This window comes from Leopardus geoffroyi, chromosome A1 (genome assembly GCF_018350155.1).
Source record: "Leopardus geoffroyi isolate Oge1 chromosome A1, O.geoffroyi_Oge1_pat1.0, whole genome shotgun sequence".
NCBI lineage: Eukaryota > Metazoa > Chordata > Mammalia > Carnivora > Felidae > Leopardus > Leopardus geoffroyi.
The window spans coordinates 148,003,069-148,027,377 of record NC_059326.1 but is presented as its reverse complement, the minus strand read 5'-3'; the positions used below and the strand labels follow the sequence as shown (position 1 = coordinate 148,027,377).

General features: G+C 35.3%; 1 long non-coding RNA gene across 2 annotated transcripts in view; it reads left to right on the top strand.

The window, feature by feature from the left end:
- The window catches only part of LOC123607990, a 184,047-nt gene that overhangs the window by 31,819 nt on the left and 127,919 nt on the right, over positions 1-24,309 (top strand). For both annotated transcript variants that reach the window (XR_006717026.1, XR_006717025.1), the window contains exons 2-4: positions 913-1,149; positions 2,225-2,366; positions 16,783-16,841. This is a non-coding gene — a long non-coding RNA (uncharacterized LOC123607990). The remainder of the gene's footprint in view (positions 1-912; positions 1,150-2,224; positions 2,367-16,782; positions 16,842-24,309) is intronic.

The window sequence follows — 24,309 nt, the reverse complement described above, 5'->3', positions numbered from 1 at the left end:
ACTGAATTAATTTTTTATACTGAAGTATCAGTTTTTGCAAAAAGCAATTGCTTCATATTACAGAAGACTTGTTTATTTACAAAAATGGTTTTGTATGGGGAAAAATGAGATTATCCTATCTTTTGTGAGAATATGCGAGACTTCTGTATTTAAAAAAACTTTTGTTTAACTTTTTATTTTATTTTTTGAGAGACAGAGAGAGAGACAGAGTGCAAGCAGGGGAGGGTAGAGAGACAGGGAGACACAGAATCTGAAGCAGGCTCCAGACTCTAAGCTGTCTGCACAGAGCCCAATGTGGGGCTTGAACCCATGGATCCAAGATCAGGACCTGAGCCGAAGTAGGACAGTTAACCAACTGTGCCACCCCGGTGCCTCTGCATTTTTTTTTAACCAGCATCTGCCACAGTTTGGGGATTTAATATGATTATAACTATAACTCTTTAATCAATACATGCTTTTTAGCAGTAGAAATAGCTCCTCATTTCATTGCATTGGTATACAATAAGAACGTAATCTGCAACTTGGAATTTAAGGTAAAAGTAATACTTTATATGTATTTAATATTTAATATATTTAATACAATAAAAATTAAATACTGAGGGAAATGATGACCAAGTTACCATAGAGACATGAAGTTGCATGTATACACTGATTAACACTAAAAAATATTCCTGTGATTTTAATAACCAATTAGACTTGAGATAAAACAATAAATTCTATAACTCATCTTGTTAATTATTTGTACTTTTACAGTGTGGTATGTTACAGATCTTTCAAAGCAATCAACTCTATAGAATTATGGTTAGTGGAGGTACCAGTTTAAAGTTCCATTGCTGTGCAAACTCATTGTTTAGAGAATTCAAAAACTAATTCCAGTCCACTTCTTTTGCCAAGAGTCTGTTTCTTTTCCAGTCTTTCTCTCAGGATTCCCAGAGGTACCGGGATTCTTAAGGAGGAATTGGGTAGGAAACAGGTATCTACATGTTCTAGAAGACTTGTTTATTGGATAATCGTCATTGACTATAATTAGGCCTGTCTACAAAGAAGAGGATTCCACACAAGGAAAAGTGCTCTAAGATATCAAAATGACTCAACAGCTTAACCTGACCTGGGTATACTGATATGTGTGTGGAGAGAATGACCCATACAGTAAGTTTCTGCTGCAAGGTATATATGATGGTTGTTGTCCACAGAATGATGCTGCTCTTCTCTGGGTCCTGCACACTGACAGTTTTTAGTTTATGCTGTGGGTAAATAGAAGAAAAGCACATGCCTTGGAGAACATCAAGTAATAAGCCAACATTGATTCTATAAGTATAGTTTGCTGACCTCCAAGCTTATTTCTTTACTAAAAAATGTAAATTTAAAAATTATTCAAAAAGGTAATATAAAAGGTGAACATTTCCTTCTCTACCACAGAAACAGTTGGACTATGACAACTATTAGTGCCTGAATCAGAATACGTAGCCCATAATAGTACAAAGAATATTAATATTTGTGAAAAAGAAATTTAATCTAATTTACTGTGATCCCTCTTTATTAGCTCTTAACAAAAAAAATTTTGTTCTACTTGAATAGGTTCTAATTTTATACAAACTTTATTTGCTTAGTTAATTACTTTTGCTTCTGAAGTTATTTCTCTAAAGAAATTACTAGCAGTTTGGAAAGCATGCTGTTCAGAATTGTTTTGACATATGTGGGTAGAAAAAATGATGCTGAAAATATCAAACAAATGCCTTTGGTTTAGAACATTCATCCTTAAACATCTGTTAATACAATTGGTATTGCATCAGAATGCAAACAAATTCCTCACTTTTGAACCTCACTAGGTCTGAAACATATAAAATTTATAACAAGTCATATGAGCCTTGCTTTCAATTCCAAAGACTTTTGGCCTAGGCTCACCAATAGCCCACTCAAAACAAATGTACCTCACTTCTCAAAATTGCATGCCAGATTTATGATTTCAGAAGCTTGTTGTTTGTCTTATACTTCAATTCAGCATTATAGTCTTGCATTCTGACCACCTCAAATGACAGCTTTTACAAATCATAAGTACTATTATTCCTTACACCTTCCTAAAGAACCGTTATCTCAACTGAGCTCTTTGGAAAAGAACTACAATATGTTTACTGACTTTTTACTCATGACTCTAAGTTGTGTTTTTGTCCTACTTTAGCTGCAGAATAAATGTCCTCTTTTTATTTTTTCACTTCTTACACAGGGTTTTAGAGGATATACTTTCCTTTTGCTGAGAAAAAATACAGAGCAAATTTCCCTCCAAGCTTTTTCTATCTCCTCTAAAGCTACACCAAAACCAGAAGCCTGACCTTTGGATTCTTCCATGACCCCAGCATTCTCAGCAGGTATGTTCAGGGCAGGTGGTATTATGAAACTGGTAGACAGGACTGGAATGCCAATATCTCCCCTGCTGTACTCACAGGGCAGCTGCCAGGAGCATGCTATTTAAGAGTGTTGGGTTAGCCTCTGCCAGACCATAAAGTGCTACCAGTTTTGAAAGTTTCTTGAAGCATTTTATTGTATGATTTCATTATGTTGCCATAAAACAGAAAGTGTATACTAGGATTTAAATAGTAATAATAGATGTTGTCTTTGAGGTTCATTAAGACTATCAACATATTAGGGACGCCTGGGTGGCTCAGTCATTCAAGCCTCCAACTTCAGCTCAGGTCATGGTCTCGCGGTTTGTGGGTTTGAGCCCTGCATAGGGCTCTGTGCTGACAGCTCAGAGCCTGGAGCCTGCTTCAGATTCTGTGTCTCCCTATCTCTGCTCCCCACCCCCACCCCCTTGCTTATGTTCTGTGTCTCTCTTTCTCTGTCTCTCCAAAATAAATAAACATTAAAAAACTTTTTAAAAAAAGACCATCACAACATATTAATAGAGTACTACCCAAAAGGGCCCTTCCCCCAAATTCTCAGTGAATGTACATGACTAGATAATTTAAAGAGACTTTGCTTTACTGGTAATGCCACAAGGCACACAGTGATAATTAAATAAAATGTTCAATAACCTATAATACTATTTTCAATCTCAACATTTATGTATATAATCCACATTTTCCTTTTATAATTGTGAATTTAAGCAGTTCTTTAAAAATAATAAACACTGAGTCATTCAAATCACATGAAATTCAATATCCATCAAATTCAATATTATATCATTATAATCTCTGAGACATTCTGGATGGTTTTGCTTTTAAACTTGATATTATATTAGTGCATGAACACATTGATTCACAGTGTGAATTTATAATGCATAGTTAGAATGTGTCACAGTACTTCTAAATCACTCATCAAGAAGCTAATCAAGCCCAAGCACAGGAAACATAAAGAAAACCACACCAAGGCACATCACAATAAAATTGCTCAACAACAGTAAAATGTAGGAAATTGTAAACGCATCCAGAGGAAAAAGACATGTTATATACAGAAAAAGAAACCAGATAAGACTGAAAGCAGATCACTCATTAGAAACAATACAAGCAAAAACATAGTGGAAAATAATTTTAAAGTAGTAAAAGGAAAAAAAAGAAAGAAATCTGTCTGCTTAGAATTCTTTATCAGGAAAAAAATGTATTTCAAATATGAAAGTGAAACAAAGATCTTTTTCAGACACAGAGCTAAAAGAATATATCATCCCAGCAGAACTGCACTACAAGGAATGCTAAAAGAAGTTATTTAAGTAGAAGGAACATGGTACCAGATGGATATCTGGTTCAAAATAAAGGAATGACGAACACCAGAAACAGTAACTTTATGGATAAATGCAAAGATTTTTAAAATTACTGGGGCACCTGGGTGGCCCACTCAGTTAAGCCTCCGACTTCAGCTCAGGTCATTATGTCATGGTTCGTGTGTTTGAGCCCCGCATCGGGCTCTATACAGACACTGAGCCTGGAGCCCTGCTTCAGATTCTGTGTCTCTCTCTCTCTCTCTGACCCTCCCTGGCTTGCACTCTCTTTCTCTCTCAAAAATAAATAAACATTAAAAAAAATAAAATAAATATTTTTAAAATTATCACTTAAATCCTTTAAAATGATAATTAACTGTCTAAAGTGGAAATAATGAAACTGTACCATGGGGGAATCATGTAGAAGGAAAATGTGTGACAGCAATAGCACACAGGTCAGAAAGGAAGAAATCCAAAATATACTGTTATAATGTTCTTTCTTGATATATTATTTTTTGATAAATAAAACTTGAATTTATATTTATTAGTAAATTGTGATAAGTGAACAATGTACACTATAAACCCTAAATTAACCTGTAAGTGCCAGAACAGTTTTATAATCATGTATTAGTTTCACTTGCCACATAAATTACCACAAACCTAGTGTCTTTAAACAATGTATACCTATTATCTCACTCTGTTACCAAATTTCCCTGGGTTACCAGTCCAGGCTTGTTTTTTATGAGTTCTCTGTACAGGGTTCCACAGGCTGCATTCAAGGTGTTAATCAGGACTACATTCTCATCTGAGGTCCAAGGTCCTCTTTCAAGATCATGTGGTGGTTATAAGAATAAATTTCTTTGCAACTATGGAACTCATGGCAAACTTGCTTTTTCAAAGCTAGCAGGAGAGTTTTTCTCTGATCTCTAGACTGCCTTTTAAAAGAATCCATTTGATTAGGTCAGGCCTACCCAGGAGGAGTTTGCTTTGATTAATTCAAAGTCAGCTGGTTAATTGAACCTTAATTACAAAGGTAGAGTTTGGGGGATGCCTGGGTGGCTCAGTCAGTTAAGATTTTGACTTCAGCACAGGTATTGATCTCATGGCTTGTGAGTTCAAGCCCCGCACCAGGCTCTGTGCTGACAGTTCAGAGCCTGGACCATGCTACGGATTCTGTATCTGTCTCTTTGTCCCTCCCTCTGCTCATGCTCTGTCTCTCTCTCTCTCAAAAATAAACATTAAGGGCGCCTGGGTGGCTCAGTCGGTTAAGCGTCCGACTTCAGCTCAGGTCATGATCTCGCGGTCTGTGAGTTCAAGTCCCGTGTCGGGCTCTGTGCTGACCGCTCAGAGCCTGGAGCCTGTTTCAGATTCTGTGTCTCCCTCTCTCTCTGACCCTCCCCCATTCATGCTCTGTCTCTCTCTGTCTCAAAAATAAATAAACGTAAAAAAAATAAAAAATTAAAAAAATTAAATAAAATAAATAAACATTAAAAAAGAATTTAAAAAATACAAATGTAGAATTCTTTCACACATGTGAAATAATGTATTGTAATAATAGGGGTAGTATAAATTTAAACCCAAGAATATAAGTAATCACATAAGTGTAAATCATCTCACATTGCAAATTGAAAGCAGTGATTATCAGATTGTATATAAAAGCAATGCCTATCATATGCAGCCTACATTAAAAACAATTTATTTATTTATTTTTTTTTTTTGCAGATGTGCAATATTATTCACTTAGGAAAAACTTTATGCACAATGAATGCTATTAACTAGTTTTGGTGGCAGGTTTGAAACTGAATATACTTACAAAATATTTAGAGAAGGATTAATTCAAACTGTAGATATTAACAAAGCAGCCTCACATCTAGCCATTCATCAGTGAAAAACACTTTAAATATAAATATACAAGCAAAATAAGAATAAAAGCAAAGAAGTATACCATGCTAATGACAAGTGACTGGTAGTGGGTATATGAATATCAGGCAAAATAATTTTCATAATAAAGAACATTATCACAATGATTTTTAATGATAAGTGTGTCAATTCATCAGGATAACAGAAAAATAGTAAACATTTTTGCATATAATAAAACATTTACAATATACTAATATATATATAGCAATATCTGAAAAGCCTATAAAGAGAAATAGACAAAGTAAATCACAGCCAGGGATTTCAACATGTTTCTCAATAAATGATTGAAAGAATTGACAGAATATCAGTAAGGTTATGGAAGACTTGAATAAAACAAATACTTTGACTTAACTGATACTTAAGGAACACTATACTCAATAACAACAGAGCATATATCTTTCACAAAGCACATAGAACATTTTGCAAAGGAGAACAACAATCTGGGGTATAAAGTAATTCAAGAGGATTCAAGCCATTTGTACATAATGTAACCTGACTGCAGTGTAAATTGGAAATCAATAACAAAAATATCTGGAAAATGCCAAATTATTTGAAAAATAGAAACACTCCAAATAATCCATGTGTCAAAGAAGAAATCAACAGAAAAATTAGGAGAAATAAACTGAAAGAAAGTAAAAACAAAATATTTTGAAAATTTTGGAATCCAGCTAAACCAGTACTTATATTTAAATATATAGCACGAAGGACATATAGTAGAAAGAAAGAAATAATTCAAATAAATGGTTTGTCCTTTAGTCTCCACTTCAAGAAACTAAATAAGGGACAGGTTTTCCAGTTCAGCATGTAGCTGCCCCTCTCTTCTTACGAGTAGAATGCTAAACAAATTGAAAAGTGAACAAATCTTAGGTTCTTAAGAGAAATGAAGTCACAGGGAAGCCACTGCTCCCCTTTATGGAGAAACAGACAAATGGATACAGAGGATCACAACATCCTGGTGGAGAAACATCTGCAGGAACCAAGACACCCCGTGACGGTGGGAAACCTGAACTATAATTGACAAATCTCTGGAGGCTCAGTGTGAACAGCTCTGAGAGTTAAAAACTCCAGTCATAGAGGGGCCCTGTGCTTTGTGAATTTTACCTCCAAGAGTTCAGCCATTTTCTCACTTTAAATCCTGGTATTCCTCAGAGATACTGCAAGTTTGGCTTAAGACCACTCTAATGGAGTGCATATCACAAGTAACAAGTCAGATTAACTTTTTGGTTTCCCAGTTCATATAAAATGCATGTTTACATTGTACTCTAGTCTATTAAGTGTGCAATAATTTTGTATCTAAAAAAATGTACTTACCTTAATTTAAAAATATTTTATTGTTAAAAATGCTATTATCTGAGCTTTTGGAAAATTGTAATCACTGATTGCAGATCACCATAACCAATATAATAATAAAAACCTTGAAATATTGTGAGAATTACCAAATTGTGATACAGAGACATAAAATAAGCAAATATTTTGGAAAAATGGCACTGATGGACTTGACACAGGGTTATGACTAATCTTCAATTTGGAAGAAAAATGCACTCTCTGTGAAACACAATAATGTGAAGTATAATAACACAAGTTATCCCTATGTTGGAGAAAAAAAGCCTCCTGTTTACATCAGGTGGAAGGAAACAGGAGTGATTTTGAAATATGCCAGAGCACCCTGCTCTTCTTAATAAAAAATTCCTCAGGAGAAACTAATCAGCCAGCTACTAATCTCCTTGGGTTTTTTCAGAGCCTAATTCTTTGGAAGAAAAGAAACATCCAACTCCAGACCACTCTAGTATCCAGTACCACCAAAGGAGGAGTGGGGGTGGAGGAACTCAGAAGTAGTTGTAAAACTCACAGTCCAGAGGCATAGACTAATGAAAAGACTGAAACCAAAATTATAGGATTATAACATCTGTCTACCCCACACCCTCCACCACATTACTAAAGGCCTATTTATAGTAGTTTCTTTTAACCAGTACATCATGTCTGGATACCAAGGCATTTACAAGACATACTAACAGGCAAAACAAACAAACAAAAGTAAAATAGTTTAAAGAGACAGATGGGTATTGAGGAGGGCACCTTTTGGGATGAACCCTGGGTGTTGTATGGAAACCAATTTGACAATAAATTTCATATTAAAAAAAAAAAAAAGAAATGTAGACATGGAAGGGATGTTGGAGTTGTCAGACTGGGATTTTAAAACAGCTATGATTGTTATGCTAATAGCTCTGATAGATAAAGCAGATGAGAGGGGGAAAAAATAGTCACCTGCAAGAGTGACTACTCTGAAATTATGCTTCAAAAGTGAAGGGATGGAAAGATTTTCTCAGACAAAAATTTAAGGAATTTATTGCCAGTAGACTCGGTTTGCAAGAAATATTAAAAGAAACTTTTAGAAGCAAATTAATATAAATCAGATGTGAATTGATATAAAGAAAGAGCACTGCTAAGGAATAAGTGAAAATAAAATTTAATTGACCTAATAGGTAAGAATTTGTTCAAGTTAAAATAGCATCAGTATATTTGATTATGTATACTTATGTATATATGTGTACAAATGATTATATGTAAGTGAAATAAATACCAGAAAAAAAAAGAGATAGGAGGGAAGAATTAGAATTATTTGGTTATTATAAGGTACTCAGACTGCACATGAAGTGGTGTACTGTTTTCTGAAAGATGGCTCGGATTCATTGTAAATGCATATAGCAAACTCTAGAGCAACCACTAAAAAAAAAAAAAATGTATAACCGATATATTAAGAGGGAAGAGAAAATAGAATGATATAAAATATTCAGTGAAAACCAAAAAAATGCAGAAAAATTGTGTGAAACAAAATTTGGAACAAAGAACAAGAGCAACAAATAGAAGACAGTAGATAAATATTACTCCAAATATACAATAATAATTTTGAACTTCAGAGATCTAAATACACCATGTAAAAAGACAGAGATGATCAGAATGAATCAAATAACACCCAACTCTATCTTATCTATAAGAACTCCCTTTAAGTATAAATATACGCATAGATTTAATTTTTTTTTCAACGTTTATTTATTTTTGGGAGAGAGACAGAGCATGAACGGGGGAGGGACAGAGAGAGAGAGGGAGACACAGAATCGGAAACAGGCTCCAGGCTCCGAGCCATCAGCCCAGAGCCTGACGCGGGGCTCGAACTCACGGACCGCGAGATCGTGACCTGGCTGAAGTCGGACGCTTAACCGACTGTGCCACCCAGGCGCCCCTATATACGCATAGATTTAAAGTAAATGAATTGAGGAGTACCCAGGCGGCTCATTCGGTTAAACGTCTGACTCTCAATTTCAGCTCAGAGTCCCACATCCGACTCTGTGCAAACAGCATGGAGCCTGCTTGGGATTCTCTCTCTCTCTTTGTCTCCCACTCTCTCTGCCCCTCCCCTGCTCATGCCTTCTCTCTTTCAAAATAAATAAATTAAAAAAATAAAAATAAATAACAAATAATAAAATAAATGAATGGAGAAACATGCTAACACTAATAAAAGGGGCAACTATATGAATTTCAATAGAGCAAATTTCAAAACAGAAAATTATCAGAGTTACAGAGGGGTATTACATAATAATAAAGAAGAGTGAATAAAAATAAATATAAATATAAAATAAAATAAAATAAAATAAATAAAGAAGAGCTCACAAAAACATAGACCAAGATAGACTTTCTGGCCCATAAACATACATTAAAAAATATAAAAGAATATAAATCATACAATGTCTGCTCTCAGATCACAATATAATTAAACTAGTAATCAATGATAGAAAGATAACTTGAAACATCCCAAATTATATTGAGATTAGATGACAAACTTCTAAATTATGTAAACATAAAAGAAGAAATCTCATGAGACATTGAAAAATATACTGTCCATGTTCATGGATGGAAGAACAAATATTGTTAAAATGTCAATACTACCCAAAGCAATCTACTTATTCAGTGCAATCCCTATCAAAATAACACCAACATTCTTCAGAGCCAGAAGGAACAGTTCTAAAATTTGTATGGAACCAAAAAAGACCTCAAAGAGCAAAGTAATGTTGAAAAAGAAAACCAAATCTGGAGGCATCACAATTCCAGACTTCAAGTATGATTGCAAAGTGATAATCATCAAGACAGTATGGTACTGGCACAAAAACAGACACATAGATCAATGGAACACAATAGAGAATCCAAAAATGGATCACCCAAACATATGGCCAACTAATCTTTAACAAAGCAGGAAAGAATATCCAGTGGAAAAAATACAGTCTCTAGTAAATTGTGTTGGGAAACCTGGACAGCAACATGCAGAAGAATGAAACTGGACCACTTTCTTACACCATACACAAAAATAAACTCAAAATGGATGAGACACCTAAACATAATACAGGAAGCCATCAAAATCCTAGAGGAGAAAACAGAGAACAACCTCTTTGACCTTGGCTGCAGCAACGTTTTACTTGACATGTCTCTGGAGGCAAGGGAAACAAAAACAAAAACGAACTACAGGGACCTCATCAAAATAAAAAGCTTCTGCACAGAGAAGGAAACAACCAGAAAAACTGAAAGACAACTGATGAAATGGGAGAAGATATTTGCAAATGGCATATCTGATAAAGGGTTAATATCCAGAATCTATAAGAACTTATCAAACTCAAAACCCAAAACACAAATAATCCAGTGAAGAAATGGGCAGATGACATGAATAGACACTTTTCCATAGAATTTATCCAGATGGCTAACAGACACATGAAAAAATGTTCAACATCACTTATCATCAGGGAAATACATATTAAAACCACACAAATACCACCTCACACCTGTCAGAATGGCTAACATTAACAACTCAGGCAACAACAAATTTTGGCGAGATGCAGAGAAAGAGGATCTCTTTTGCATTGTTGGTGGGAATGCAAGCTGGTGTAGCCCTTCCGGCAAACAGTATGGAGGTTCCTCAAAAGTTAAAAATAGAACTACCCTGCAACCCAGTAATTGCACTACTAAGTATTTATACAAAAGATATAAAAATGCTGATTCAAAGGGGCACATGAACCCCAATGTTTACAGCAACACTATCTACAAAAGCCAAAATATGGAAAGAGCCCAAATGTCCTTCGACTGATGAATGGATAAAGAAGATGTGATATGTGTGTATCTGTCTATCTATACCTATATATATGTTGCCATTTGTAACAATGTGGATGGAACTCGAGTGTATTATGCTAAGCAAAATAAATCAGTCGGAGAAAGACAAATATATGACTTCACTCATATGTGGAATTTAAGAAACAAAAACAGGTGAACGTAGGGGAAGGGAAGCAAAAATAAGATCAAACAGAGAGGGAGACAAACCATAAGAGACTCTAAAATACGGAGAACAAACAGGGTTGTTGGTAGGATGTTGGGTGGGGGATGGGCTAAATGGGTGATGGGCATTAAGGAGGGCACTTGTTGGGATGAGTACTATTATATGTAAGTGATGAATCACTGGATTCTATTCCTGAAATCATTATTATACTATATGTTAACTAACTTGGATTTAAATTTTTAAAAATTCTGAAAAAATTAAAAAAGTAATCTGTAATTTCTCTCTTTCTCTCTCTCTCTCTACACACACACACACACACACACACACACACACACACTGAACTACTGAAAGTGAAAGCACAACTTGCCAAAATGTGTGGGATGCAGTGAAAGTAGTGCGTAGAGGGAAATTTATAGCATTGTATGCAAATTTAAAGAAGAGAAGGATCTAAAATCTCTAAAATTATCTGAGATTTTACCTTAGGACACTAGAAAAAGGAGAGTGAATTATATTCAAAGAAGAAAAGAAATAATAAGAATAAAAGCAGAAATCAATAAAATAGAAACCTGAAACTCAACAGAGAAAATCAACAAAACCAAAAGTTGGCTGTTTGAAAAATATAAAATTGATATTCTTCTGGCCAGGCTAAGAGAGAATACAAATCACTAATAACAGAAATAAAAGTTCACTATAGAACTCATGGATGGGAAAAGCATAATAAAGGAATACTATGAACAACTCTATTCCTGCTATTTGATAACCTAGTTGAAATGGACTAATTCTCTGAAATACACATTCTGCTAAACTCACACAAGAAGAAATGGATGATCTAACTATATTATGTCTATTAAATAAGTATAGTTAATAACTAATGCCCTTCAAAATCAGAAAGCACCAGGCCCAGATAGGGTCACTGGTGAATTCTATCAACTGTTTAAGGAAGAATTTATACCCATTCTCTGCAATCTTTTTCAAAGGATATATATCAAAGGAATACTCCCTAAGCCAAGTTACAAGGCCAGCATTAGCCTAACACCAAAATCAGACAAAACATTATAAAACTAGATCAATGTCTCATGAGCATAGGTGAAAAAAATCCTGAACCAACTATTTCCAAATTGAATCCAATAATTTATGAGAAAATTATACACCTGACTAAGAAGGATTTATTCTAGTTATACAAAGCTTATTCAACATGTGAAAATTAATGTAATCCATCATATGAATGGACTAAACAAAGAAAAATCATATCATATCAATAAGTGCATTAAAAATTGATGTATAGATTCAATGCAATCCCAGTTAGAATCCCAGAAAATTGTTTTGTAGACATTGAGCAACTGATTCTAAAGTTGATGTGGAGAGGCAAAGACTCAGAATAGCCAACACAATATTGAAGGAGAAATATAGTCTACTAATCTTTGAAAAAGTTGCAAAGGCAGTACAATGGAGCAGATAGTCTTTTCAGCAAATAGTGATAGAACAACTGAACATGAATATGCTTAAAAAATTTAGACACGGGCCTTACACACTTTATAAAAAATTAACTCAACATAGATTGTAGACCTGGATGCCTGGCTGGCTTGGTCAGTGGAGCATGCAACTGTTAATCATGGGGTTGTAGTTTTGAGCCCCATATTGGATGCAGAGATTCCTTAAAAATAAAATGTTTAAAAAATGCATCATAGACCTAAATGTGGAACAAAAAACTATAAAACTCATAGAAATTATATAGAAAAAAATCTAGATGATATTGGGTTAGATAATGACATTAGGATGCCAAAGCCACAACCCATGAAATAAAGAAATAAGCTAGACTTCATTAAAATTAAAAATTCTGCTCTGCAAAAGATATTATCAAGAGAATAAAGGCAAGCTACAGACTGAAAGAAAACATTTGCAAAATATATATCTGATACAGGTTGTTATTCAAAATATACAAAGAAGTCTCAAAATTCAACAGTAAGGAAACAAACAGCCTGATTAAAAAATGGTCCAAAACCTATAGAGACACCTCACCAGGTAAGACATACACATGTCAAATAAACACATGAAAAGATGTTCCAGATCATATGTCTTCAGGGAAATACAAATTCAAACAATAATCAAGTACCACTGCATACGTGTTAGAATGACAAAAATACAGAAAACTGACAACATTAAGTGCTGGCCATGATATTGAGCAACAGCAATTCTCATTTATTGCTATTGGGAATACAGAATGGTATAGCTAATTTGAAGACAGTTTGGTGGTTCCTTACAAAACTAAATATACTCGGGGCGCCTGGGTGGCGCAGTCGGTTAAGCGTCCGACTTCAGCCGGGTCACGATCTCGCGGTCCGTGAGTTCGGGCCCCGCGTCGGGCTCTGGGCTGATGGCTCAGAGCCTGGAGCCTGTTTCGGATTCTGTGTCTCCCTCTCTCTGCCCCTCCCCCATTCATGCTCTGTCTCTCTGTCCCAAAAATAAACAAACGTTGAAAAAAAAAAATTAAAAAAAAAAAAAAAAAAAAAAAAAACAAAAAAAAAAACTAAATATACTCTTACAACATAAACCAGCAGTTGTGTTTCTTAGTATTTACCCAAGAGAGTTGAAAACTATGTTCACACAGAAAACTGCACAGAAATATTTGTATCATCTTTATTCATAATTGCAAAAACTCAGGGCACCTGGGTGGCTCAGTCGGTCAAGCGTCCGACTTCAACTCAGGTCATGATCTCAACAGCTTGTGAGTTCAAGCCCCGCGTCATGCTCTGTGCTGACAGCTTGGAGCCTGGAGCCTGCTTCAGATTCTGTGTCTCCCTCTCTCTCTGCCCCTAACCCACTCGCATTCTATCTCTCTCAAAAATAAATAAACATATTTTTTTACATAATAATTGCAAAAACTTGTAAGCAACCAAGATGTTCTATGGTGAGTGAATGGATTACTAGACTCTGGTTCATTCAAACAATAGAATATTATTCAGCAGTAAAAAAATGTGTTATCAAGCCATGCAAAGACATGGAATAAACTTAAATGCATATTACTTAGTGGAAGAAGCCAATCTTGAAAAGACTACAGATTGTATGATGTGATTCAGTGACATTCTGGAAAAGGCAAAATATGGAGAGAGTAAGAAGATCAGTGGTTTCCAAGTGTTAAGGGGGAAATAAAGGGATGAGTATTGAAACATAGAGGATTTTTAGGGCAGTGAAACTATTCCTTATGATACCATTTGTTGGCTACATGATACACGTTTGTCCAAACCCATAGAATGTACAACACCAAGAATAAAGTCTTATATAAAGTATGGATGTGTCAATTGTCACATTTTGATGTGTCAATTTTATTTTGATGTGTCAATTGTCAGTTCATCACTTGCAAGAGATGTGCCACTCTGGTGGGGGATTTGGTACTTGGGGAGACTATGCTTATATACATGGAAAATTTCTGTACTTTTCTCTCAATTTTGCTCTGAACCCCAAATTGCTCTAAAATACTTTTTAATAAAGTTAAATTAAAAAATGAAACTTAAAGTAGAAAAAATTAAAAAAAAAGCAAAATCTGTAAAAATGAGAAAATAAGGAAAATTAGTGAATAGAATAGTTGTATCCTTCAGAAGATTACTACCAACATCTAGACATGCTTCTCAGGAAAAGAACAAAAATAACAAATATCAGAAATGAAGCAGGTGGTACTCAAAATCAAAGTTAGGAAAATGATACAGCAAAAACATAAAAGAGAAAAAGAGATATATGTACAATCCTAGTTCCAAAATATGGAAGTTATTTTTAATAGGTAAAACATGCATATCATAAGTAGCCATATAGAACATTCAGAACAATTGGTAAGGAACTAGATGATTTCAACAACACCAGAAACAAATATCCTTAAAAAAAAAGATTTTATTTAAATTCCGGTTAGTTAACATACAATGTAATATTAGTTTCAAATGTACAATATAGTGATTCAACACTTTACAACAACACCCTGTGCTCATTACAAGTGCCCTAATTGACATTTTTGGAACACATCATCCAACAACAATAAAATACGTATTTTTAAGGTAAACATAGAATTTTCAACAAAATAACCATAAGGTAGGCCATAAAGTTAGTCTCAAAAGTTTCAAAAAAATTGCTATCCTACGGAGTACATATTCAGTGACCAAACAGAACAAAATTAGTAATTATTAACAAAAAGTAAGATATTCATGTATTTGAAAACTTAAGCCACATACATATAAATATCCCTTAGGTTAAAATATATACCACAAGGGACATTATTTTCAACTGAATAATAATACAGTTTATTACTTTTTGTGGGATGTAGTGAAAACAGTGTTAAAAGGAATTTTCTTAGTATAAGTGCTTCTATTAAAAAAAAAAAATTGGGAGCGACTGGGTGCCTAAGTTGGTGAAACTTCTGGCTCCTGATTTTGGCCCAGTTCATGATCTCATGGTTCGTGAGATCCAGCCTCCTGTCAGGCTCTGTGCTATCAGGATTCTTGAGATTCTCTCTCTCTCCTCACCCTTTGTGCCTTTGCCCTGCTCATACAATCACTATCTTTCTGTCAAAATAAATAAACTTAAAAGAAGAAATAAATTAAAAACATTAAAAAATCCATTTTCTAAATTTCTAACTTAAAAAACATAATATAGTAAAAAATTAAAGACAAATTAAATAGAAGTAATAAAACGTTAAACGAATATGCATTATAGGTTGGTTTTAATAACCTACAAGTGGAAACAACCCAAATATTCATCAACTAACGAATGGGGAGATAAATTTTTTCTAGATTTATATGGTGGAATCCTACTCAACAGTTTAAAAGATACATACCAAAATATGCAAAAACAATGATTAGTCTCAAAAACCTTAGTTTATTAAGAGAAATCAGATGCATATTAATATACAATGTATTGTTTCATTTATATTAAATTTTGTGACAAATTTTAAAACTGATTTCTGGTGACTGAAATAGTAACATCAACTTCCAAGGGGTATTGGTCACATGAAGGAATTCTCTGGAGCGATGGAAGTGTTCTTCATCTTAATTAGGTTGTTGATGGGGTACCTGGGTGGCTCAGTGGGTTAAACATCCAATTTCAGCTCAGGTTGTGATCTCACAGTTCATGAGTTCAAGCCCCACATCAGATTCTGTGCTGATAGCTCAGAGCCTGGAGCCTGCTTCGGATTCTGTGTCTCCCTCTCTTTCTGCTCCTCTCCTGTTTGCAGTCTGTCTCTCTCTCAAAAATAAACAAACATAAAAAATTTTTTTTAAAAATTAGGTTGATGATGTGTGTATGTATTCAGTAAACCTCACTGAATTAGAGAAATAAAATGTCTATATGCCATTATTTATAATTTACTTTCATTAATGACATAAATTAATGGGGTGATTTACTTCTATAGAGATTTTTACATACTTGGCATGGTACCATGAGTATTTTCAAACTGTTCTATAAAATGTGGTAATGGAAAAGAACAAATCTTTATTCAGGAAGCAACTGCTTTACTAGCTATATAGATAAGAACAAATCTCTTCCTTCTTATTAATGTCTCTGTAAAGACTAGTAAAATAATGTATATAATATTTGAAATTTATAAATACATTAGAGTTACATATACAGTTATGTTTCAAGTAAACTGCTTTACATTATAGCTACTGTAATTTCTCATGTGTCTTGTTTTTGAAAATGTATTTGTAGAAAGTTTGTGTTACTTATTTCCAAAGGGATACCAAAGTTTATTTGGGCTAATGTACAAGCAGAGATAATATCACCGTATATATTTATAATGAGGCTCTCTATATGTGTCAAAGCTATTGTACCCTTTTATTTGCTTGGTCTGAATTATTTCCTTATGTATTCATAGGTCAACTGAAAACAACAAGAAGAAACAAAGACACCTACAGAATAAATTCTGCCTATTCTGTAAGTTCTCTATCAAATACATTTATTATTTACAAATCCAGGTTTCTATACATATGGAGTCTATAAATGTATTGTGTGTTTGTGCTGTTGGTATAATTAGCACATATATATATATATATATATTATACAATTAGCATATATATATACACATATATATATATACATATATATATCTCCTTAAACAATAAATTTAAATCACATATCTTTTTAAAGAAAAAACGTGAAAGAATAGTGTTTTGTCATTTCTTTAAAATAGGAGATCTGTAAAGAATGGGGTTTGGGGGTGCCTGGGTTTCTCAGTTGGTTAAGTGTCTGACTTCAGCTCAGGTCATGATCTCATGGTTTGTGAGTTTGAGCCCCACATCAGGCTCTGTGCTAACAGCTCAAAGCCTGGGGCCTGCTTCAGATTCTGTGCCTTCCTCTCTCTCTGCCCCTCCCCCACTCGTGCTCTGTTTCTCTCTAAAAAATAAATAAACATTAAAAATAATTTAAAAAAAAGAATGGAGTTTGGAACTTAGTGTTACGAGATTTTAGGCTCTGTTGGCAAGGTTGTCATTTCCTCATTATGGGTCTACTTTGTACTCTTGCTGTATATAAACCATAATTAAAAGCACTTTCTACACATAAAAAAACATTAATAGAGGAAGTAATAGAATGTTTAGGAAAATCATTTAGTTAATCCATCCTAAATTTTACTTAGAGAAAGAGAAATATTTGTCACCAAGAATTTGTATTTACTAGTGTGTTTTACATTATAAGATAAATAATAAGGATAAATCAGGGCCATGGTATACAATATTAAAATTGTTTCAAATTTTCACTTAAAAATGCAGATGGTAACATGAGGTACACTGAAAATTTCTGCTTGTGATTCTTCAGCTTTAAAAAGGGAATAAATTGATGTGTTTATGAAATACTTCTAAGTCATACAGAAATCTGAAAAAAATATGATATACTAAGTATGGATTTTTTTTATCTGCATTTTTATTTTATTTTTGTTGGTTTCAATTTTTTTATTTAAATTATATTCATTTAACATATATTATACTATTGGTTCCCAAGTAGGGAATTACTATTTCTCTTAAAAGAAGGATTTTAGTAATTATCCTGCTATTTTTCCTAGGTTTACATGAAATAAAGGAAATATTTGCTAATTGCCCAGTAGTTTCAATACACTTGTTATGGAGCTAAATTACCCAGTTGGACAGGATACAGATAAAGTTTACCACATACTTGCTTCTTCCAATTCATTCTGTGTTACATAAATACAGTTAAAGTGTATAAAGTATAAAATGTTCTGATACTACTGACTAGCCATAATTCACCTCTTGTAAGTAATTGAAATGTGACTAGAATATGGGTTGTAGGATTAAAAATTAGATTGACCAATGCTGTCTCCCTGGAAAATATCTTTATCATCTATAGTTTTTCAGTATCCTGTATTTCTCTGTATCCCCTACTAAAATTGTTACTTAAATATTTTGGGGTATTTTTTATGTAATGCCTATATGCCTTTTAGAATATTTAACTCCCTAAATAGAAGGATTGTGTATACCTTGTTACCAATGTATTTCCAATATGTGACTAGAGTTCTCAGCACTGAATAAGTATCAGTATAAAGTATTTCATGATGGGTTATTTTTAGCTGAGTTCTGTTTATGGAATTCTGTCCAATTAGACTGGGAAAGACTGTCAGCTTTCTGCACTATTGCCATCACAGAAGGGATATGGAGGCAGTTAAAAGATGGGGGCATACCGGGTGCCTGAGTGGCTCAGTCAGTTAAGCATCCGACTTCAGCTCAGGTCATGATCTCAGTCTGTGAGTTCAAGCCCCACGTCGGGCTCTGTGCTGACAGCTCAGAGCCTGGAGCCTACTTCAGATTCTGTCTCCCTCTCTGTCTGCCCCTCTCCTGCTCATGCTCTGTCTCTCTCTGTCTCAAAAATAAATAAAAACATTAAAATTTTTTTAAAAAAAGATGGCGGTATAGGAAAATCCTGAACCCGCTTCCTCCTACAGATATACCAAATCTTTAGGTACATATGGAGCAGTTATCTCTGGAAAAGATCTCAAAACTATTTGAACAGCCTTTCCTCAACAAAGGATGAGTCACATCAAGATGGTTAGGAGAGGCAGAGGCATAGTCTCACAGAAAACCTCACCCCAGGTGCAGCAAGCCATAATCAGGAGGGTCTCACAAATATGGAGCTTCTTCCTAAGGATCCAGGGGTTTATGCCCCACATCAGGCATCCCAGCCTTGGGACTCTTCCAGAAAGTCAAGCCCCCAAACTGTCTGGCTTTGAAAACCAATGATCTCACTCACAGGGCCTTTGGGAACTGAGTTTCTGCTCTTAAAGTATTTGTACTCGGATTTACTTCGGACCTAGCACAAAAGCAGCATTTGAAAGAGATCGTTTGCCAATCTTAAAGCTTCTCCCAGAGGAGCAGGGGCCTGTTGGGACTCTTGCCTGGATGGAGGTACTGGCAGGTGCTATCTTTGTACTCTGCCTCTACCTTCGCAGCAAGTGCGTGCAGCCACAGGATCCTCCTACTGCCTCACTAAAGCTATTCTCCCTCTGCCTCACTAAAGCTAGTGGGCATATGCAGTCTACACAAGGGATGCCCCTTATCACCTCTTGTTGCAAGGGGCAGGGCTTATATGTCTGGGACCCAAGGAGGTGAAACAACCAGAGGCAGTCCTTGTCAGTATACACCCCACAGGGCACTGCACAGACAGCAGACTGAAATATACCACAGTCTTCCTGTGAAAAATGCCTGTTTTTTTGTCCTGGAGCTTTAGTCTGAAAGATATGCTTTAAGTTTGCCACACATCTAGAGACTTCTGAGGTGCTCTCAGAGAATGTAGGTTGGGGGTGCCATCTTTGGGCTTTCCCTTGGCCTCATTACAGCTCACTAGTACTGACCAGGAAGGAAGTTACACACTCATATAGAGCTCCAATTTTTGCAACTGTCACATAGGGGACTTCTCTAGGACTGCCTGGTGTTTTTTTTTTTTTTTTTTTTTTTAATGTTTATTTATTTTTGAGACAGAGAGAGACAGAGCATGAACGGGGGAGGGTCAGAGAGAGGGAGACACAGAAGCGGAAACAAGCTCCAGGCACTGAGCTGCCAGCACAGGGCCCGACGCGGGGCTCGAACTCACGGACCGCGAGATCATGACCTGAGCCGAAGTCGGCCCCCTAACCGACCGAGCTACCCAGGCGCCCCAAGGACTGCCTGGTTTTGAGGTGAGCCGTGTTTATGATTTGCAGTTCCACAGGAATATATATATTTGCATACTTTGAAAACTGTTGACTGAGCATCTGGCTTCCAGTTAATTAAGAATAAATTGAGCTGCTTAAGTAATGAAAGATTTGAGACACATTGGTTGATTCGTGGATGTTGAACCATCCTTGCTCATGTACTGGAAGAATTAATATTGTTAAAATGCCCATTGTACCCAAAGAAACACAGAATCAATGCAATCCCTCTCAAATTCCAATGGATTTTATATGGAAATAGAACAAATAACCCTAAAATTTATACGGAAACACAAAAGACACTGAATAGCCAAAGAAATCTTGTAGAAGAAGAATGAAACTGGATGTATCAAATTACAAAGCTATAATAATCAAGACAGTATGGTATTGGCATAAAAATAGACACACAAATAATGGAAAAGAACAGAGAGCCCAGAAATAAGCTTATGTATATATGGTCAGTTATTTGTGATAAAGGAGTCAAGAATATAAAATAAGGAAAGGACATTCTCTAATAAAGGGTGCTGGAAAAATTTGGACAGCCCTATGCAAAAGAATGAAACTAAAACAGTGTCTTGCATCATATTAAAAAATTAACTCAAAATGAATTAAAGACTTCAACCTAAGACCTGAAACCATAAAACTTATAGAAGAAAACATAAGCAATTAGCTCCTTGATATTGGTCTTGGCAGTTTTGGGGAGTGAATGAGGTGAAGAGGTTCAAACTTCCAGTTTTAAAGTAAATAGTCATGAGGATGTAATAAACAACATGAATACTAGTGTCAATAATATTTTATTGTGTATTTGAAAGTCACTAAGAATGAATCTCAAAAGTTCTCCTCATGAGAAAAAGATTGTAACTTTTATGCTGTTAGATGATGACAGACTTACTTAGTGGTGATCGTTTCATAGTGCATACAAATATGGAATCATTAGAATGTACAACTGAATATAATATATGTCAGTTATACCTCAATTAAAAAAAAAAAGTTTTAAGGGGCACCTGGCTGTCTCCATTGGTTAAGCATTTGACTCTTGATCTCAGCTCAGGTATTTACCTCAGTGTTGTGAGTTTGAGCCCCATACTGGGCTCTGTGCTGGGCTTAGAGTCTACTTAAAAAAAAAAGGTATTAAGAAAAAAAAGAGTATATAATAACTGAGATGATCAATATTATCTTTAAAATATTTTATAATTTAAAAGCTTGTAAAATTATGGGAAAGACCTATTTTAATGTAGACCTATCTTAAGGAAAGAGCAATTATTAGGTATTTGGAGCAAAATAGACACAGATGTGGCAGCCCAAATTGTGGCTTAATGACCATAGATCCCATACAAATACAAATGTAGTGAATTCATTACATTTCAAGATAGTTTGGAATGGAAGAGTTCTAATCCTGAGAATTCTATCAGACAGAGAAGGTAGAGGTAGGAAATTCTGAAAATGGGGTGGGAAAGAGAGAAACAAGGACCCATGTAAGTAGCAGTAAAGGAAAGGACTACAGTGGATGGGGTAGGATGGGGATGTGAAATATCCTAAGTTGTAAGTCATAGGTCGCATGGCACTGTATTTAAAGAGTCGTTGTTTTCCCACAATGCATGTTTACCTTCTTTTTTTTGTTTGTTTATTTACTTATTTTGAAGGAGGGGGAGAGACAGAGAGACAGAGAGACAGAGAGAGTGAGTCTGAAGCATGCTCTGGGCTGTCAGTGTGGAGCCTGACTTGGGGCTTGATCTCATGTACTGTGAGATCATGACCTGAGTGGAAATCAGTCAGACACTCCACTGACTGAGCCACCCAGGAGCCATGCATGTTTGTATCTTTAGACTTTTTTCTTTTGTATTTTCATCTGTAATCCTTCATGCTGGATAATGGAACATTTATAAAATACTTGGGTTCAACAAGGGGAAGAAAAATCTAATACCTCGATGTTCATTATTCACTGTTGTAGTAAAGCTCATTTAGGGGCCAAGTAAAGTGATAGAGGTGATGAGCAGGTATTATTCCATTTTCCGTGCTGGGTCTTGAAGCCCTTACTCCTTATCTAAGATAATGTCACATAACCCTTACCATGCAGGTGCTAGTAAAAGGGGAACAGCTGAGTTTTCCTAAATCTCTTGCCACTATTCCCCGTTCACATTTTCCTTTTACTGTATGTAGCTATCTCTGAGTAATATGCCTTCAGTGAAATGAAGTCCCCCTTCCCACTTTGACCTCCTTGTGGATCTGATGATTGTTGGTCTTCTGATAATCATCTGAGGATTGATTGGATCACTTCAATCTCTTACTCTTTTGACTACATTTATTTAGAGTATTTTATAGTTAGGTGGTTCCACAGGTATAATAGCTAGGGTTTCAAAATTGTCCTATATAAGTCTGGAAAACCTTCAAGTTCTGGCTGTCGAATCCCTTGCCCCTCATGTCTTCTTTTTATTGCCAACTCATTTTGAATCCCACTCCTATTTAGATTGTATACATTTTATATATTTAAAAAGATCCATGTTTTAGCCTTCTTTCTAGTGCTCATATTCATGTAACACATGATACATTCATCTTACCTCAGTAGTTTCATTTTAGTAATTGAGTTACTTTTTATTTTTCTCGTCAATTTCAAAAATATTTGGGTGTCTGTGTGAACAATTATCTGTGTCTCGTCAGTTGCTTAACTGGATATGAAAATAGTCACTGAATCTTGCAGAGTGTTTGGCTCTGTGTTATTGAGGATTTCTTTAAATGTCATATATTTGTTTTTATTTTCTATTTTATCTTCCATTATGTGGGAGAATCCTGCTCCAGTGTGGTTATGAGTCTCCAATGTTTAGCTCAGTCAATTTGCTAAACCTAAAGATTCAGGAACTATAGCCTAAATTACTGCCATAGTTACATTAACTATGATTCATAATCACATAAATTAACTTCACATTAATTTAAAAATCTATGTAAATAATTACTGTTTCTATAATAAAATTATTCATAAGAGAGCTTTTCATGAAAAAGCTTTTTTGTAATCAGTGTATTTTAATAATCTATTGATATTTATTTTCTATGAATAATTTACTACTGTATCTCTATTAAAATCCAAATTATTTTTTTAATTTTTTTTAACGTTTTTTGTTTATTTTTGAGACAGAGAGAGACAGAGCATGAACGGGGAGGGGCAGAGAGAGAGGGAGATACAGAATTGGAAACAGGCTTCAGGCTCTGAGCCATCAGCCCAGAGCCCGGCGCGGGGCTCGAACTCACGGACCGCGAGATCGTGATCTGAGCTGAAGTCGGACGCTTAACCGACTGAGCCACCCAGGCACCCCTACTTATTATTTTTTTCATTCAGCAGAGCTAGTAGATACTTGCTTTTATAGTCCATGTTTATTAAAAATCAGGTTTTCCTGGGGCACCTGGGTGGCTCAGTCGGTTAAGCGGCCGACTTCGGCTCAGGTCACGATCTCTCAGTCCGTGAGTTCGAGCCCTGCCTCGGGCTCTTTGCTGACAGCTCAGAGCCTGGAGCCTGTTTCAGATTCTGTGTCTCCCTCTCTCTGCCCCTCCCCCGTTCATGCTCTGTCTCTCTCTGTCTCAAAAATAAACGTTAAAAAACAAAATTAAAAAAAAAATATTTAAAAATCTGGTTTTTCTTATTGCTATGTTTAAACTGGATGTGTGCCCCAAAATTCTCACTGCCTCGCTTATGAAGGGCCTCTGCACCTGGGTTTAAATTGCCAAGGAAAGAACTTATGATTGAATAGGATCATTGACCTGGCTGTAGCCAGGTAGTTGGGAGCATCAAGACTATTCACATGCCGGCACACACACACACACACACACACACACACACGCACACACGCACACACACACGCGTACACACACGCGCGCACACACACACACACATTTGTTTACATATTCATGTGTAATTACATTGTTCATGTGAATTTGAGATGTTTTAGTTTCGGGCTGTTGAGGATAAAGAACATTTTATGTTTTTGTTTCTCTTGGAAGGAATTGCTGTGTTGTGTGTGTCAATTTATAAGAAACTAATAAATTGCTTTCATAGGCTTGTAAAATTGTACATCCACACCAAGAGTCTGTAAGTTCCAGTGACTTCATATGTGTCAGCATTTGATAGTATCATTTTAACTATTTATTAATTATAGTGTGTTTGTAACTGTTTCAAAATGTAATTAAAAATTGTTTTTAATGTTTATTTTTTGAGAGAGA